Source organism: Balaenoptera ricei, chromosome 1 (genome assembly GCF_028023285.1).
Source record: "Balaenoptera ricei isolate mBalRic1 chromosome 1, mBalRic1.hap2, whole genome shotgun sequence".
Lineage (NCBI taxonomy): Eukaryota > Metazoa > Chordata > Mammalia > Artiodactyla > Balaenopteridae > Balaenoptera > Balaenoptera ricei.
This window is the reverse complement of record NC_082639.1, coordinates 77,127,144-77,144,982: the sequence shown is the minus strand read 5'-3', so window position 1 is coordinate 77,144,982 and position 17,839 is coordinate 77,127,144. Positions and strand designations below refer to the sequence as shown.

The following is a 17,839-nucleotide window of genomic DNA, read 5'->3' as shown; positions in this document are numbered from 1 at the left end:
AGTTATATACAGTATAGAATTGTAATATGCCTAAGAAAAAGACACTATTAAAGAAGCTAAGAGAAGAACTCAATGATTCTTATAGATTCATGCCAAATGGAGGAAATTATATCTAAGCTGAGACCTAAACAATGAATAGTAATTGTTCAAGCAAAGACATTGGGATGAGGATTCTAGGTAGAGGAAAAAGAATATGCAAAGGCCCCCAGGCATGAAACAGATGTATTCAAAAAGTTCATTGCAGACACTACGTAGAGAAGCAATGAGAAAAAGCATGATAGTAAATGCCGGCATAGCCCCACTCAAAGAGTTTTTACCACAATTGGAGCCAACTAGACAAGAATTAGCTACACAAAGAAACCAAAAAGGCGAACTAAAAAGTCATAAAACCCAAGGGAAGCCATCTTCATAGTGGGTAAGAAAACAAATGTTTGAAGGGTAAGAAAAACAAAGACAGAAATTGTTTTCTTGACTTCTGGCAAGTTGATAGACTGCAAAATGTCAGATACATAAATTACATTGTTCAATAAATTTTCATGTGTTTCTCCTTCATACTCTCTCTACCAGAATCTAAGTTCCTTAAGTACAGAAACCTTGTTGAAATTATGTCTAAATTCCATTTAAAAATAGCCCAGAGAAGACATCATAGATGTGTTAACACTACTTTTCAGTGGTGAACAGTAAGTCTCCACCATGATTATTTACATCTTTATAAATATGCTTTGTTTGTTAACATTCTTCTAAACCTTGGTGTTGTTGACTTCTAAGGGAGAAAATAATAAAATTTTTAAGACTGCTTGTGGTAGTATATTATCGTTGTTTGAAACAGTCTGCTGAGAGTGAATTTTATCCCCCAGAATATAATAGCTCCTCTATGATCATTATATTGTGAATAAATATGGATTTCTATATGGATACTAAATTGACATTATTTTTCCTGTATTTTCCTCTGCCATAAGAATGAATGGGCAATATGTTACACACTATTTTCCTTGCTCCTTCAGACAAATTCTAAGATATTAGGGAAATCAGCATTTTTTGACACTTGTTAAAAACAATGAACATAGTTTACCCTGTAGGCTACAGAAGGTGGAGTTTTTCCCAGATGTCTTGGATGCTTTTGAGACCATAAGGTCACTCTGGCCATGCCACATAAGTTCAGAAGTGAAGCACTCTCTTAATTTTCTTTAATACAATGGGGACACATCGGCAATAAAAATCTCTATTGTCCTTCTTTAGCTCTGTTTTCAGAACATGATGGGTGGTTGCATGACACAGAGTGACTTTCCTAGAAACCACTGAAAATATTATTCACAGATATATATTTGTGAGTACATATATATTTTCCCCCATTTCTCCTGTCTCTCTGTCTCTGTCTCTATCTCTCTCTTTATATATATATATATATATATATATATATATGTATACACACACACACACACACACACACACACACACACATATATATCCATATCCATAAATTAGCATCAGAATATCATCAGAGGAAAAAAAAAGATACTTTTACAGAAAGTTTTATTTTTAATTGATAAGGCAGATCCAGCTATTCCCACTATTTGCTGATCTCAGTTGTCATTTATTCCAGGTATAGTTACTGAGCTCCTACAAGATGCCAGGCACTGTATTAGGCCTTGGGAATATAGTAGTATATAAGACAGACACATCTACTCCTAGAGAATCAGGCCATACTACAGCATAAACAACCTTTAAGGTAATTCTCAGAGTCGGTCTTGTATATAACAGACATACCTCTTGTGGGAAGACAATTACTAATATTTCCTGTCATCACCTTTGTCTGAAGCAGAGACTGGGAGCTAAAACAATTGTTCTCCTAAATCCATTTTGTTCAATCCTCTCTACTGGTATTAATACATTCAAACAGGGCAAACACCAAACAAAATCTCTACATAGAAGCAAATATTCAACAAGGTTTGACAAGTATTTCTAAAACTGCTCCTTGCTAAATTTCCTTCTGTGCCCATCTCTAAATGTCTCCAGACTACCTTCATGCAGTAAAGAAACTAACATCTAGTTTTTGCTAATTTGATGCCCACATTGGACCATATCATTAAACCCACCCCAGAACTAAAAAGATTCTTCCTTATCACATGTCAATTTTGGTAACTTACTACAAGGAAAAAATATGCCCATTCTTCCAGAGAGTAGCCCACTTCACACTTGGTTACACATAGGCCGATGTGTAACTCAGGGTTTGGTTTCAAGGGAGTTAAAGAAAATAAAAGTCTTATACCCTACTGTGAAGTTAAAGCTCACCCAAGTGGGTATCGTGGCATTGTTTTCCTTATTATAATTCTTCATTATCTAATTATAATTAAGAATGCTAGTAGAATTTTGTTTTCAAGTTTCTTAAGAATGGTTTTTTTGTTCAAGCTCATTTCTTATTCTTAATATTTCTTTAAGCAATAGATTTCTTCAAGTGTATTGTCTGCCTCTCAAAATAGAAACTGTAAGCCTTCAAGTGATTTATCTATTCTGAACTCATCCCCTCATGAAGGCCACCATATGTCTTTTCTTTCCCTCATACTTGGAATTATATTTTGTACTTCAGGGCCAGTGGTTTTGCTTTGTTTTTTAATCAGTGATGAAAAAGTTTAGCAAATTCCTAAAAGTTTGGATATATTACATTTTTACTATCATTAAGATCAAAATAAATGTTCAAAGTAAATGGAATATATCCTGTCATATTTTTACAGAACAAGAAGGGAGGCAAATTCTTTAAAGTAACTCAAAAACTTTCCTAGGCAAAATATAAAGAATTGCAGACTCTAATCTGGTAAAGATGACAGTACAAACCAATCCTGGGGAATTAATAACTGGCTTGGACTATTGTTACCCTGTTTCAAAACTCTTAGCTGGTAATTCCTGATGATCCATAATTTCCCAGAAAATTTTTGGGGTGATTAGCACTTTTTAAAGAAAACCAAATATTGTACTTTGGCAGTCATTGATGTCATACAGTCAATGAATTTTTAAAAAATAATCTGGGGACTTCTCTGGTGGTAGAGTGGTTGGGAATCCGCCTGCCAATGTAGGGGACACAGGTTCGATCCCTAGTCCGGGAAGATCCCACATGCTGCGGAGCAACTGGGCCCGTGAGCCACAACTACTGAGCCTGCATTCTAGAGCCCACATGCTGCAACTACTGAAGCCCGCGCCTAGAGCCTGTGCTCTGCAACAAGAGAAGCCACCGCAAAGAGAAGCCCATGCACCGCAAGGAAGAGTAGCCCCCGCTTGCCGCTACTAGAGAAAGCTCACACGCAGCAACGAAGACCCAATGCAACCCAAAAAAAATAAAATAAATCATAATAATCTCTATGAGATTAAGTAAATTCTCTTTTATTCTCAGTTTATGAAGAACTTCTTTACAGTCATGAATGGATAAATAATATTTTATCCATTTTTTAATCTCTGTTGAAGTGATCATATTTTTCTCTTTCACTCTATTAAAATGGGTGATTCATTGATTAACTTTTTTTAAAATTTTTATTTATTTATTTATTTATGGCTGTGTTGGGTCTTTGTTTCTGTGCGAGGGCTTTCTCTAGTTGCGGCGAGCGGGGGCCACTCTTCATCGCCGTACGCGGGCCTCTCACTATTGTGGCGTCTCTTGTTGCGGAGCACAGGCTCCAGACGTGCAGGCTCAGTAATTGTGGCTCACGGGCCTAGTTGCTCCGCGGCATGTGGGATCTTCCCAGACCAGGGCTCGAACCCGTGTCTCCTGCATTGGCAGGCAGATTCTCAACCACTGCGTCACCAGGGAAGCCCCCATTGATTACTTTTTGAATGTTAAATCAACTTTGCATTCTTGGGATAAATTCGACTTGGTTATGATGTATTTATTATTTTTATATATTACTATATTCTATTTTCTAATATATTGTTTAGGATTACTGCAGTGATATTTGTATGAGAAATTGGCCTGTACTTATCCTTTCTTTGAAAGTCCTTGACAGGTTTTAATATTAAGGTTATCCTGGCCTTTTAAAATGAATTAGAAAGTGTTTTCAGTTTGGTTCTCTGGGAGAATTTGTATAAGATTGGTGTAACTTTCCTTAAACGTTTGGAAGAATCCACAGGTGAAGCCATCTGGAGTTAAAGACTTTTTGTGGAAAGGTTTTTATCAAGGACTGATTTATTTAGTAGATGTAAGCACTATTCAGATTTTCTATTTATTATTGTATTAGTTTTGAAAAGTTGTCTTTTTCTAGAAATTTATCTGTTACATCTAAATTTTCAAGTATATTGGCATAAAGATTTTCACATTATGCTCTTAGAATCCTTTCAATGTTTCTAGGATTGTAGTGATATCCTATTTTTCAGTTCTAACACTGGTAACTTGTATCTTCTCTCTTCTTTTTGATCAGCCTATCAATTTGAGAGTCTTTTCAAAGATCAAACTTTTGGCTTTGTTGATTTCTTATAAATTTTTTGTTTGTTTCATTATTTTCTGCTTTTGTCTTTAATAGTTTCTTTTTTTTCGTTAATTAATTTATTTTTTATTTATTTATTTTTGGTTGCATTGGGTCTTTGTTGCTGCACTTGGGCTTCCTCTAGTTGCAGCGAGCAGGGGCCACTCTTCGTTGCAGAGCACGGGCTCCAGGCACTCAGACTTCGGTAGTGGTGGCACAGGGGCCCAGTTGCTGCACAGCATGTGGGATCCTCCCGGACCAGGAGGACCCCACATGTCCCCTGCATTCGCAGGCAGATTCTCAACCACTGCACCACCAGGGAAGCCGAATAGTTTCTTTATTGTACTTTTTTGTTGTTCATTTGTTGTGGGTTCTTCCCCCACATTTCCTCAAATAAATTCTCACATTATTGATTTTCAGCCCTTCTTCTTTTGTGGTATATGCATTTAAGGCTATGAATTTCCCTCTGATCAGAGCTTTAGCAAATTCCTAAAAGTTTTGATATGTTATATTTTCATTATCATTTAGATCAAAATATTTCCAACTTTCCTAGTAATTTCTTATTTTCTACATAGATGATTTATAAGTATGTTGCTTGATTTCCAACCATTTGGATTATTTTTTAATATTATTTTTTATTGATCTCTAGTTTAATCCCACTGAGGTCAAAGAACATACTCTAACTGACCTTGGTCTTCTAAAACTGAGACTTCCTTGATTATCCAGGGTATGGTCAATTTTGGTAAATATTCCACATATACTTGTATATAATAAATATTTTCAGATTTAGATATTTTATGTCTTTATTGAATTTTGTCTGCTTTATCAATCAATGACATGTGTTATACTCTCTTACTATGGTTATAAATATGTCTATTTATACTTTCGTATCTATCAGTTTTTAACTTGTATATTTGGAAACTGTTATTAGGAGCTCACAAGTTTAGATTATTATGTAAACCCGGCAGTTTGATCCTTTTATCATTTTGAAATGTCATTACTTATATCTAAAAATACTCATTTCTCTGATATTATTATAAATACATCAGTTTTCTTTTGGTTAGGATTTGCATTTTTCCTTTGTCCATTCTTTTACTTTCAAATTTTCTGTGTACTTATATTTAAGATGTGTCTCATGTAAGCAACATATAGTTGGCTTTTGTTTTTCATCTAATCTGACAATATCTTTGAATCGGAGTTTTGGGGCCATTTACATTAAATATAATTACTGATATTTTCAGTTGTATAGCTATAATATTCCTACTTGTTTTCTGTTTATCCCTTCCACTTTATACATGTTTTTCCTCTCCTTTTTTGCCTTCATTTAAACTAGTTAGTTAGTTTTAAACAGTTCATTTTCTATTAGTTTGTTAGTTAGTATTTTATAATTATTTTAAATGGTAACCCTAGAGATAAAGTATGCATTCTTGTTTTATTACAGTCTAATATAAATAAATGTTTTTACCCTTTCCCAGATAATGCTGTTATTACGTGTTTATTGCCTTTGCCTTTTCTCCCATTTACTGTTATTGCCCATACATCTTAATTCTACATATATTTTACACTACACAAGACATTAGTATTATTATTTTTCACAGTAAATGTTAATTTTATTTATCTACATTATTTAATACTGGTCAATGATTTCTTCTTATTTTTTACATTGAGCTTTCTTAAAGGTAGGTTGGTCTGCTACTAGACAAGCTGGCAAAGAAATCATTCACACAAAAGATTAGAGTTTCAGCACAGCAATTTGCCTCATGCAGGCTGAGACAAGGTGACCAAGAAAGAAGTCTGAAAACCTGAATTTTACGCTGGGCTCACCACTGGGGGATATAGAATATTGAACAAGTTTCTCCACTTGTCTATATCCATATTCCCTTTAAAATAAGAGAATGGGAGTATAGAAACTTGATTCCAATTTTAATTTTCTAAGACATTTTTCTTTGCCAGGACTACTCAAACAGACTGTGTCATTATATCATTATTTAACTTATTTAACTTATTTAACCTTATTATTTAACTTATTAATTTATTTTTATTTAATTAAATTACTAATTTAATTATATTAAATTAAAGAATAGATTTGATTTTACTAAATTATTTTTAATACAGTTAGAGCCACAAGTATCGTTAATATGAATTGCTATCAAATCTAAAAGTTGAACCAACTAAAATATTTCAATTTTTCTCCAAATCATTTTATGAAAATTATGTTTTCAGTTACATTTAACATTTTAATGACTACTAAAATTTTTGTTGCTTTTCTAATTATGTATTATCTGTCTGGTTATCTGTGATGCTTACTTCCAATACTAAGCATATATTCATACACAGACATAAATGCAAGTTTTCTTCTGTGGTATGTTATTTTATGTTTCCAATTATCTCAAGGGATGTAATAAAATTCTCAAACATTTATTTTAGTTCACTTTAATTTAAAAAAATCTACATGCCACATACCATTTTGGGTGCTGGATGGAAGAATATGAGAAAAATGATTAGTATTAGGTTAAAACAATCCCTAAGAGGTTGGAAATAAAATTAAAAGGAAAAATAAAATTTCTTGTTTCTTGATACATAATAGGAATTCAGTAAATAGTGAATAAATGAATGAATGTCAAGTGTGAAAGCAAGGGAATTAAATTTTGCAGAATCATCTGAACAGGGATGTAATTGAGAGTGAATGACACTGCATCTGGGCAATATCTAGGACAATCAGTTATTTGATTCATATGTTTAAACTGAAAAGAAACTTTTATGGAATGGGCCAGCATTTTTGTCATCACAGCCAATGGTATAGTAATTAGTATCTGCCAGCATGATTCCACTGTGACCATGTAGAAATTAATACTTACCTAGGGAAGTTCAAGGCAAGGAATGTTTGTGTCTGCTTTAAATACTGCTCCCTCTCATGTCCTCTTATCTTGGAAACCTTGTGCTGAAATCTATTCATAATGTTTGACTGTTAAAGTTAGGCATTATCACTCACAAAGCTTTTACAATGTAAAAAGCCATCTATATTGTATGCCTATGCCCACAGTCCAAAACCCAGCTCACTCAGAGAACACTCAGGCTTATTTGACTCAGTCAGGAAGAAAATGTTCAGTTTTCTAACAAGTTCTCTCAATCACCTTGCTTATTTTTTCTCTTGGAAATATATTCCATATACTCATTTCTTTCCCAAGGTTTTCTAATGGCTGCTTTCTCATATCTCATCAGAAAGTTTTACCTTTCCTAGAATTACTGTGGAAGGGTGAGGAAAAACACCACTGATTTCAGCAATTGGGAGTGGACATTGGGACGAAAAGGCCAAGCCTTATCTTCCAGGAGAAAGTCTAGGGCCCTTCTGGATGGATCTTCACCATGCCCACAGCCTTCTAAAGAATACTTAATATTTACTTTCTACTAGTAACTATAAAAACAATACACGTTCATGGTACAAAATTTGGAAAAATAAAGTGTATAAAGAGGAAAATTAAAAGTATGAGTAATTTTACCACACAGAATATCTGTTAATTCTGTGGTGCATTTTCTTCATCTTAAATCAAGTCAATGTTGTATGTACAGTTTTGTATCCTGCTTTTTTTGTATTATATTTTGTAGATGTACTAAAATGCATTTATTTACTTCCCTGTTGATGAACATTTAGGCGATTTCTACATTTTAAATTTTTAAATAATTTTAGATGTACATCATTGTCCACAAATCTTTATGTTCACAGCTAATTATTTTCATATGATGAATTACTAGTCATGGAATTAGGTGTACTTTGGGCATGGCATTTTATAGCTCTAAAAGTATCCAAGTTACTAAGAAGACATTGGGTTTTTTCTGTACTCCACACTGATGAACAAGAATAGCCATTTTTAGCAACCTCAACAAACCCGATATGATAGCTTTCTTTGCTCTTTGCCAATTTTTAGAAGAATAAATGTATCTGTTAGTTTCATACGCATTTGTTGCACAACTTCTTCAAAACAAAGAAGTTTAGCGGTATTGTGAGAAAGGATTTAAGCAGAGACTGAACCTGGTGAAATGCAGATATTTGTACCAGCTGAGCACATCTGGTTTCCTCGCTTCTCCAATTGAACCAGTGTTTGTATGTGGGTCACTGGCTAACATACACCGTGCCATCGCTTTTCTCTACCTAGTTGGCCCACCAACTCCCTACAATCTATGCCATTGAAAGGTCATTTTGTGCAGACCAGATCAAGTTATTGATCATCTTTGAACTAGATGTCAATGACTTTTCTCTGACAGGGAAGGTTTGTCCTGCATTTAATATAGGACACCAAGGGTGCTTGAGACTCAGATCCTTAGAACCTGAGTTTACTGTATGGTTGTGTATCATTACATTGTGTGATGAGAAGGAAAGGATAAATGTTGGACCTGATGCCAAAAGCAATGATGTTATATATTCATCAAACAGTATAAACTTATTTTCAAAAAATATCAGTGTAAGTCAATACCTTCTTAGTTGATCCACAACCTCAAGGCTTTCTAGAGAATAAATATATTGTGGACAAGTGTTTGACTTTCTTGCAGAGGTTAATCATTTAATCATAAACTGATTTTTATGCACCCTGATGATTTTTTGTTTCGTTTCCTGAGCTAAGTGTTCTCAAGAAATTCTGCAGTGGTAAATGAAATTGCATTATAACTGCTGAGAAACTCCTACTAGCTTTTTCAACATTCAACCAATGTTTCTTGACCACAGGCAGTTAGAGTGTATGGGTGAGGAATGTAGTCTCTGCGGTCAGACCGGACTGCCCGGCTCCAATCCAGCTTCTCCACTTAATAACTACGACTTTGAACAATTAATCTCTCAGTGCCTTAGTTTCCTCTGGAAAATGGGGAGAATTTGGATCCTACTTCAAGAGGTGCTACAAGGATTAGATAACATGTGCTTATAACAATTCCTGAAACATATAAGTGCTCTATAGATGGTATGATTTATGTGATGCATCTACAGACCAAACATTCTGCTCAACATAGTAATACATATAAATACAGGTTAGATGTAGTGACTAATCTCAACTAATTTAGAATATAGTAGTGAATATAAAATGTATGCAAAGCCTACAAATTCTTCAAGGCTCTCATTAAATGCATTAAAGTCTTCATTAATTCCATCTTGTTCAATGTAATCTTTCCCACTGCAGCTTAAATGGACTTCTCCTTATCAGGTTCTGCCAAGTTTTATAATTAATTATGTACCTGTCTGTTCTTTCTTACCAGATTTTGATCTCCTTGAAGCTGATGTATTTCATCCTCCCCCTCCATGCCTGGTCCATTGGCCGGCACATAGTAAGTGCTCAGTAAATGTTTGATGAATACAAAGTAGTCTATGGCAATGGCCACAAGATCATCACAATCAAAACACTGAAGACACTCACCTTCATCTCTTGCCACGAAAGCTGGAGAGGTCCAGAAATACTACTCCTGATTTGCATTATCAGGGAACATTTTATGAAAAACATGGCACTGGAGGAGATTCTTAAATGACTGAGTAAGGTACTCAATCTCACTGAGTCTCAGCTTCTTTAATCAGCCTTTTTTAGCCCTCTCTCCTCATTGTAAAATTCAGGAAACATGCATTTCTTTACTGAGTATGCGCCTCCTCAGATTTACAGAAATAACCCAAGCACTGATTCTGAAGAGGAAATTCACTCCCAGTGCACATGTCCTGGGAAATGGAGAGCTGTATGACAGAGATACACATCATGCATCCAAAGATAACTTCGTAATATGGTTTCTGGGTTGTTAACATTGGAGGAGACCATCGCCTTTTAGAGGAAAGTTACAGTAAATGTCACCATATGAATAAACATTATTGTGACATGCTTAAGCCTGGTTTTACTTGTTATGATTATGTTGCCTGACTCTTACCACCAGAAGTGCCTCCCTCATATTTTCCTTCACGCTAACATTTACGATGAAGGGGCAGCATTAACTTTTGTTCACATGGGCCAAAATGAGCCCCATTACACCCAGCAGTATTTCAACAGTCACAGACCAGTGAGAGACCAGCGTAAACCCAGCTTGCTCCGGACCTCAGCACGTTCCACCAGCTTCACCCCAGCCAACAGAACTGCCACTTGAAATCCATCTGCAACATTTCATGGACCTCAATTCTGATGCAGCGGGTAGTTGTTGAGCTCTAGCTGAGCAGAAAGGACCAGAGGTTCTAAAGGGAAACATTCTTCACTGCTGCTGCACATTCCCAAAGACATGAAACACCTAAGACAGCACCGTGAGGCACATTTTTCAGTGCAGAAGCAGCAGAAAACAGAACATGACTCCCCACCCCTTTTTTATATTCCAATGAGATTTGCTAGTTTAACCAGGGCTGCAGTACAAAAGCACTTGTGGTTCATGTTATATTAATAGTGTGGCCTGATTATCAAAAACCATTACTCTTGGTTATCTAGCAGCGGCTGTACCGAGCTGCTATAAGTCAGAGTGACTACCCACACAGCGTTTGCTCCCTGCTTATGATAACAGTATTCTTAACGCAGAAGTGCACTTGTAAAATTATTGCCTTTTAAAGATCAGATTTGTTATAAATGAGATATGATCACACAATTGCTCTTCCCTGTATAAAAAAAATTAAATACATAAATTACACGTCAGTATCCTCCATTGTCATGGCTTCACAAGGGTCAGTTTCCTTGTGGTCAAACTCGGAGGTATAGCTTTCAAAGCAGATGCGTTGCCGGCTGAATCCTGGCCAGAGGCACAAGCAGTGGCTTTTCTTCTCCTGTTCTTTGATGTTGTCTTCTGTAGTACTGATTGCAGGCCCTGTGGATCCAACCCTTTTCTATGCTGGTTGAGGGGTGCTTTGCTTAGTTTAGTTCAGCTTGTTAAAAGCAGTAATGATAATGGATCGGAAGCCATACCATTTCCTCATAGATTCAAGTCATTGTTTCCGACTCTTTGCAGAACTCCATGTGGCTCAGAGTGGTTGCATTCACAGCTCCTTCTTGCTAATGCCACTGGTTGACTTTTTAATTCCGCCCCCCCCCCCGCCCCCCCTGATTATTGTGACACTTTCACAGGCTCAGAGTTTGTATGGAAGAAGAGACAAAGACAGGAAGGAAAGCAACTCTAATAAAGTAAAAGAACTCAGTTTTAATGCTCACTAATCTCCTTCTCTAGGTTATATGTTTCATTATACATGTTACCCCAACCGGGAATAAGAGGGATATGGCTTTACTTGTGAAAACGCAAGGGACTCTTACTGTGCATCTTTCAAATCTCCCAAGTTCCCTTGTAAACAAACATATTAGGGGTAAATATACAGGACTCTCTCTCCCCTTATGCTTTTCCTGTTTGAACAGCATTTTAGAATCCTTGATTTTTATACAGTCAAGCTTTTCAGTCCTAATTCATTAAAAAATATATTCATGACAAGTTGTTTGAAATGTGGTCCCTCAAGCTTTTTCTGTCTTTTAGAAACTGTTTCATATCACTATCTAAGAAGAAAAGCCAGCCAAGATTTACGTTTTAATTTAGTTAACCAAATAGTTCAGACTGTGTTCTCCAAAGACAAAGACTGGTCTGTAAGTGGGCCGGATTTTCCTGTATTTTATTGCTGTAATTTGCATGAGAAACACCAGATCCTGTATAATTGTTGCTTTGTTGTTGTGATCCGAGTAGCTGTTTCCAATGTCAATAATTATAACTTGAAATGAAATTTAGTAGCAGTTAGGGGGTGGGGAGTGGAGGCGACTGCCAGCCAGTCAGAATTTCACATCAAACTAACCACAGTCTAGCCTCCTAATGTGATTCGTTCAGCCATTAGGCTTCCAACAAAACTCCACACAAAGTCTCTAGAAAGAGCCAGTCACTTGAGCCTGGCCACACTCTACACGTTGCGCTGTGCCATTTTGTCTGGTGTCTAATGAAGAACGAGCATGTTTTATATATGATGGCTGCTAATTGCCTCATTACTCATGCAAATCATAAAGGCAAACTGTGTCTTATCATAAAATTGGTAACTAGGACATTGAAAAGCAGAGCTCAGGAAAGCATTATTATGTCCATGCTTCTTTTGCTCCTGTATTCTCTCTTTTTTATGACTTTGTATTAAGTTGGAGCATTTTCTCTGTGGTTATTTGTTCCTTTAGATTAGTCTTCAGTTAAGATAAGCATGTAATGGATGGAGCAAGGGGCTGTGTCAGATTGCCACTGTTGCTGCAGCTCTTAGCCCAGCTGCGTCAGCGGACCTACCCATCGCTTTGCCCTGATGCTCCCACCTTATCGGAGAGGAAGGACATAGTGAAGGGAGTCTGCAAAGTCCTGGATCTGCCCCTAGAGCCACGCGCCTGCATGGGCCCTTTGTCAGCATGGGGATATTCCGAGGCTGGGCCTCACTCATTGCTGTACCCGCTATATTCAAGGTAACGTGAAACCAACAGCGTGGAAAAAAGAAAATGAAGGGTAAGTTGGCTGGGGAACTGAACACCTTCTAAGAACCCCTGGCTGAGTGGGGCGTCGTGACGGACACTTACCTCCCCATTACTCGAAATTTGGAACCTCCAGAGCCCCTTATTCCAGACGATTAACACTTCAGCCTTGGCTCAGGCTACTTCCCACGTTTTCCTGATAATCAACCCAGAGCTAACAGGCAGCCATTTGTTGTCCTTCATGTTGTTTTTCTTATCGGAGGAAAAAGAAAGGTTTTCAGTAAAGGAATTCAAAAAAAAAGTAAATACATAATAACAGAAAATCAAAATAATACAATTTTCACGGGGGCCCCCAAGTCAGGGATGGCAGGGGTATAAACGGGAGGAGGGAGGACTCTTACAGTCCATAGCATTCCAGACTAACTAGCAGAAGTAGTGTCAAGGTAACAAAGAAATTCCGCCTGTGCGCTAATTCCTCACCGCAGATGTTGGGGTGTTAGATTAGGAGGCTGTACACCTTTCCCAGGAATATTAAAGCAGACTGTCTCACCGCCTGTGTTTGTCCTCATAGCCTCATTCTTGCTGCTAGCAGAGCATGTCCCAACTGTTGTCAATTTATCAATGTAACCTGCGCTGGTGGGCACAGTGTGAGCAGCCATTAGGACAGGTGCCTCTATCCATCACAACCAGTCACTTATTCCACCTTGTCAAGGAAACTAAATGGAGCTTTTGGAGTAATGTAAACAACTCTCTAATGGACAATCAAAGCGCCACTTTTTGAAGCAAACAAGAGGAAGAAATCTGACAAGACATTTTTTAGAGGGGGGTTGGATAATACTTAAGTGTTTTCTAAAAGAACTTTTTAATGGTCGTGGTTTGAAAACACTTGGGGGTGGCGTGGGCGGGAGAGGAAGTAAATGGGAAAAGTAAGAGAACTAAAGCAAAGTCCTTCTTGTGGCCAAAGACTGAGAAATGAGGATTGTGAAGTGGTCGTGAGCTGAGTGGAAGAAACGTCAGCTTTTCCGGGGGAAGAGCCACAAAGCTGATGAGGAATCAACTTCAAAAAAATTAAAAGGACTCCTAGTGGAAACTGAAGGCTTGTAGTTAATCATTTTTTACTAACGTGTTGTTAAAGTTCCAAATGTATATGAGGAGAGCAGAAAAACACTACTTAAATATCCACTCCCCAAGACCACCCTTCATGGCAGAAGCTGAACTAAACAGATGGCTTTTTCACTGTGTTCCTGAACACAGAGAAGTCCAGCTTTGTCAAACCAGGAGGGGAAGCAAATTCCTCAGAAAATTCCCTGACTTTAACCCCCTGCTTGGGACCATTCTTAGCTGATCAGCGTTCCCCTGCTGTGGTGGTGTTCAGGGGAGGGGACAACCTCCAAAGCAGCAATTTCAGGTGAGGGGATTCAGGGCTGTACCTCGAATGTTGCTGCAAAGTGACAAGGCAGCCGGGGCAAAGTGGGAGCTCAGGTGTTCCTGGCGCAGCATGCACAGTGCCTTTCGGCAGATGGACAGTGCCACACTAAGCCAGCTGAAGCTTCTGGGTGGCCTTCCGGGGACGCTTTGTGGTTATCCATTCTGGAGGCAACAAAGCCTGGAGTAGCTGCCAATGACTGCCTCATGGGAAAGGAGAGGTGGCTGGTTTCAGAGCTGAAGCGAATAAAGAGAAAAGAGAGATGCTCTGGGGAGAGGTGACCTTCAGGTAGCCGCTGGGGGCCAAGAGGTCCCTGCGACCTTGTGGGCTGATGTGTCTGGGAATAAATAAGTAGCCTGAGTTGGGAGCATTGAAATTGGCCCTGACCCTCTCTCACAAGAGAATGCCGCCCTGAGTCTACCTGGTCTTCCCTGGTGGGGTCAGCTACTTTGCTCTCATCACTGTCCCTAATTTATGGTACCCTGGGATCTAGAGGTCAATATCCTAATCACATAAGGTGAACGAGCATTGGGTATTGTCAGCCATCTAGTGGCACTATGACCCCAGCTCCCCAGCCTTCCTAACAGTCAGGACCAAACAAGAGGGTGGTGGTAACTAACCACCCCACTGGGAAGAATGTGCATCTTTGTTTCTGGCCAGGTGAGCCATTTTCCAAACCAGTGCTGTCCATTAGAACTTTCTGTGATAATGGAAATTTTCTGTGACACCCAATGTGGCAGCCATCAGCTATAACTGGGTTCTGAGCACTTGAAATGTGGCTAGCATGACTGAGAAACTAAATATTTAACTTGTATTTAATTTTAATCAATTCCAATTTAAATAGCCCCATGTGACTAGTGGCTACTATTGGGAAAGACAGCTCTTGACCCATTTCTTGGAAGAGAGTATGACTGCATGTGAATCTAATAAAGTTCTCCTGAAGCTGTGCTGTCCAATATAGCTAGTCACACATAGCTATTTAACTGTAAATCAATATAATTAAAAATAAGTAAAGATTTTATTCTTTAGTGTCACCAGTCACATTGCCAACGTTCAACAGCCACACGTGTCTAGAGGCTACTGGATTAGCCAAGCATGGATACGGAATAGTTCCATCATCATGGCAAGTCCAACTGGACAGAGATGTACTGGGAGTCACTGAAGACACCAATGCAAGGAGCAACTAAACGACTAAAAAAAAGAATCCCTAATTCAACAAAATGTTTGCTAGGTATCTACTTTTTCGCCAGGAGTTTGTTTTTTTTTTTTTAACTTTGGGTTTATTTATTTATTTATTTATCCATGGCTGTGTTGGGTCTTCGTTTCTGTGCGAGGGCTTTCTCTAGTTGCGGCGAGCGGGGGCCACTCTTCATCGCGGTGCGCGGGCCTCTCACTATCGCGGCCTCTCTTGTTGCGAAGCACAGGCTCCAGACGCGCAGGCTCAGCAATTGTGGCTCATGGGCCCAGTTGCTCCGCGGCATGTGGGATCTTCCCAGACCAGGGCTCGAACCCGTGTCCCCTGCATTGGCAGGCAGATTCTCAACCACTGCGCCACCAGGGAAGCCCCTCACCAGGAGTTTTTTATTTTCACCAAATTTTAGGGCTACAGTGGTAAACAGGACATGTATAGCCTCACCCACATGGAACTTGGAAACTAACGAAGATTCAAAAGAGTAAATAATTTTATTCTTATACAGTATTATAAGAGGGGTGACTATTGAGAGCTACGGCAGCACAGAAAAAGATCAGCTAACCCAACTTCAAAGGCCAGAAAAAGTTTCTCAGAGGAAGAAATGCCAAAGCTGAGACCTGAGGGATAAGTAGGCATAACCAGCTGTGTTAGAGACTGTGGCATATTTTGCAAGGGGTGAATGGCTGGAAAGGTTAGTGCCTTGTAAACCCAGCATCTGGCCGTAATCTAATAGCCCTGCAAAGCCACTAAAGGGCTTTAAGCCAGGAAACAGACCAATCATGTGCCCACTTTTGCAAATTCCCTGACTCCACTTGAGAAAATGATTTGCCACAAAGGGCAAGACTAGAGACCAGTTAGAAGGGTATTACAGTAACTCAGGCAAGACATGATGGAGGCCTAGAGCATGTTGGAGTAGAGACAGAGAAAAGTAAATAAATTTGAGAAATACAAGAAAATTAGCACACAATCTTTCTTCATTGTTCCACAAAGCCTGCTGACCTATCTAGGTTAAAATTATTTATTCAGACTTTGCCATCTGAAAAGGAAAATAACAAACAATTGGAAGCCTCTCTGTTGCTCATTCTATTAATGTTTCCCCCAAATGTAATATGATCTTTATCTGCATCAATAGTGTTTATTGGAGATTAAAATCCTCTTAAGGCCAGAGGCCAAGCTTATTTCAATTTGCACAGCACTCAGTGTAACATCATAAGCAGATTGGTAATTAATTAAAGCTTTCTAGTACTATGGAAATGTAGTTCAGATACTCTTAAGATAGATGACTGTGGTATTGTCTATGTTTCAAGATGTATTTCTTTTCAAAGCAAGGCTTTAACTTCAGTTTTCCAACAGAAGTTGACACACTGAATCATCCTAGTAAGAAACCCTCTGATTCCTTGATTTCAGATTTCTCAATTTCAGATTTGAGATTTCTCAATGACTTGCTCATTAATTTGGCACATATACCACTGGCAAATGAATTTTGCTTATATCATTTAGGCATCTGTATTCATTAATTGATTATGATTGGGATTTACAAGCCACTGCTTTACAGGTTTCAATAAGATACTTGTTGACTTTACTTAAATGGAATGATTCTGGTATCCCCTAAGACAAAGTAAGGAAGACCAGAGAGGTTCTGCATTAGCCTGGAGTAGAATCACGTACAACTGAAAGATAATCAAGAACCACTTCGTGGCTTCCTTGGAGATTCGAATTCTGAGTCCAGCCACTTCAGAGATAAGACATGAATCAGGACACCTAGGTGTTTACTCCCATCTGCAGCCTATCAGCAAATTTGGTCCCCAGACCAATCCAGAAGTATGAAAACGTTTGAAACCTGTAGTACCTAATAGTATTCTCTTATTGCCAGTTGAACCCTAAAATTGTATTATGTACCTTGGCATTCATGGCCTTCACATTCATGGTTTTCATTATTGGTGAGTAACCCTGAGTGAAGTTAATCACCATGGCACCCCTTTTTAGTGTATAATGAAAACAGACTCAGAGCAGTTATGTCACTAGCCCAAGGGCCCTCAATTAGTAAATTTGCAGACCCAGGGTTGTCTAACTCCAAAGTGAGTGTCTATGACCACATTATCCTACTCCCAACACGGTGATTTAAATATTATTGAGGCATGAAATTTGATGGCCTGGGCTTGTGGCTGAGGCAGAGCTGGATCACTGATCTGGTGAAATGCCTGGCTGGTCGGTCACCCAGGATCTCCTTCCCTTGGGGCGTTATGGCTCTCCACTCCCTGCCATGAACAAATAAACAAAACTGCTTGGTGTGAAACTGCTGAAAAGTAGACTAATTGTTTGGGACTGGTGATAAAACTAAAAAAGGAAATCACGCTTTTTA

General features: G+C 38.3%; 1 long non-coding RNA gene across 1 annotated transcript in view; it reads left to right on the top strand.

Annotated features, from left to right (window-relative positions):
• LOC132350612 (uncharacterized) overlaps positions 1 to 11,798 on the top strand; it is a 136,425-nt gene extending 124,627 nt beyond the window's left edge. The window contains exon 3 of the long non-coding RNA XR_009497956.1: positions 9,690 to 11,798. This is a non-coding gene — a long non-coding RNA (uncharacterized LOC132350612). The remainder of the gene's footprint in view (positions 1 to 9,689) is intronic.
• Positions 11,799 to 17,839: the final 6,041 nt, after the last annotated feature.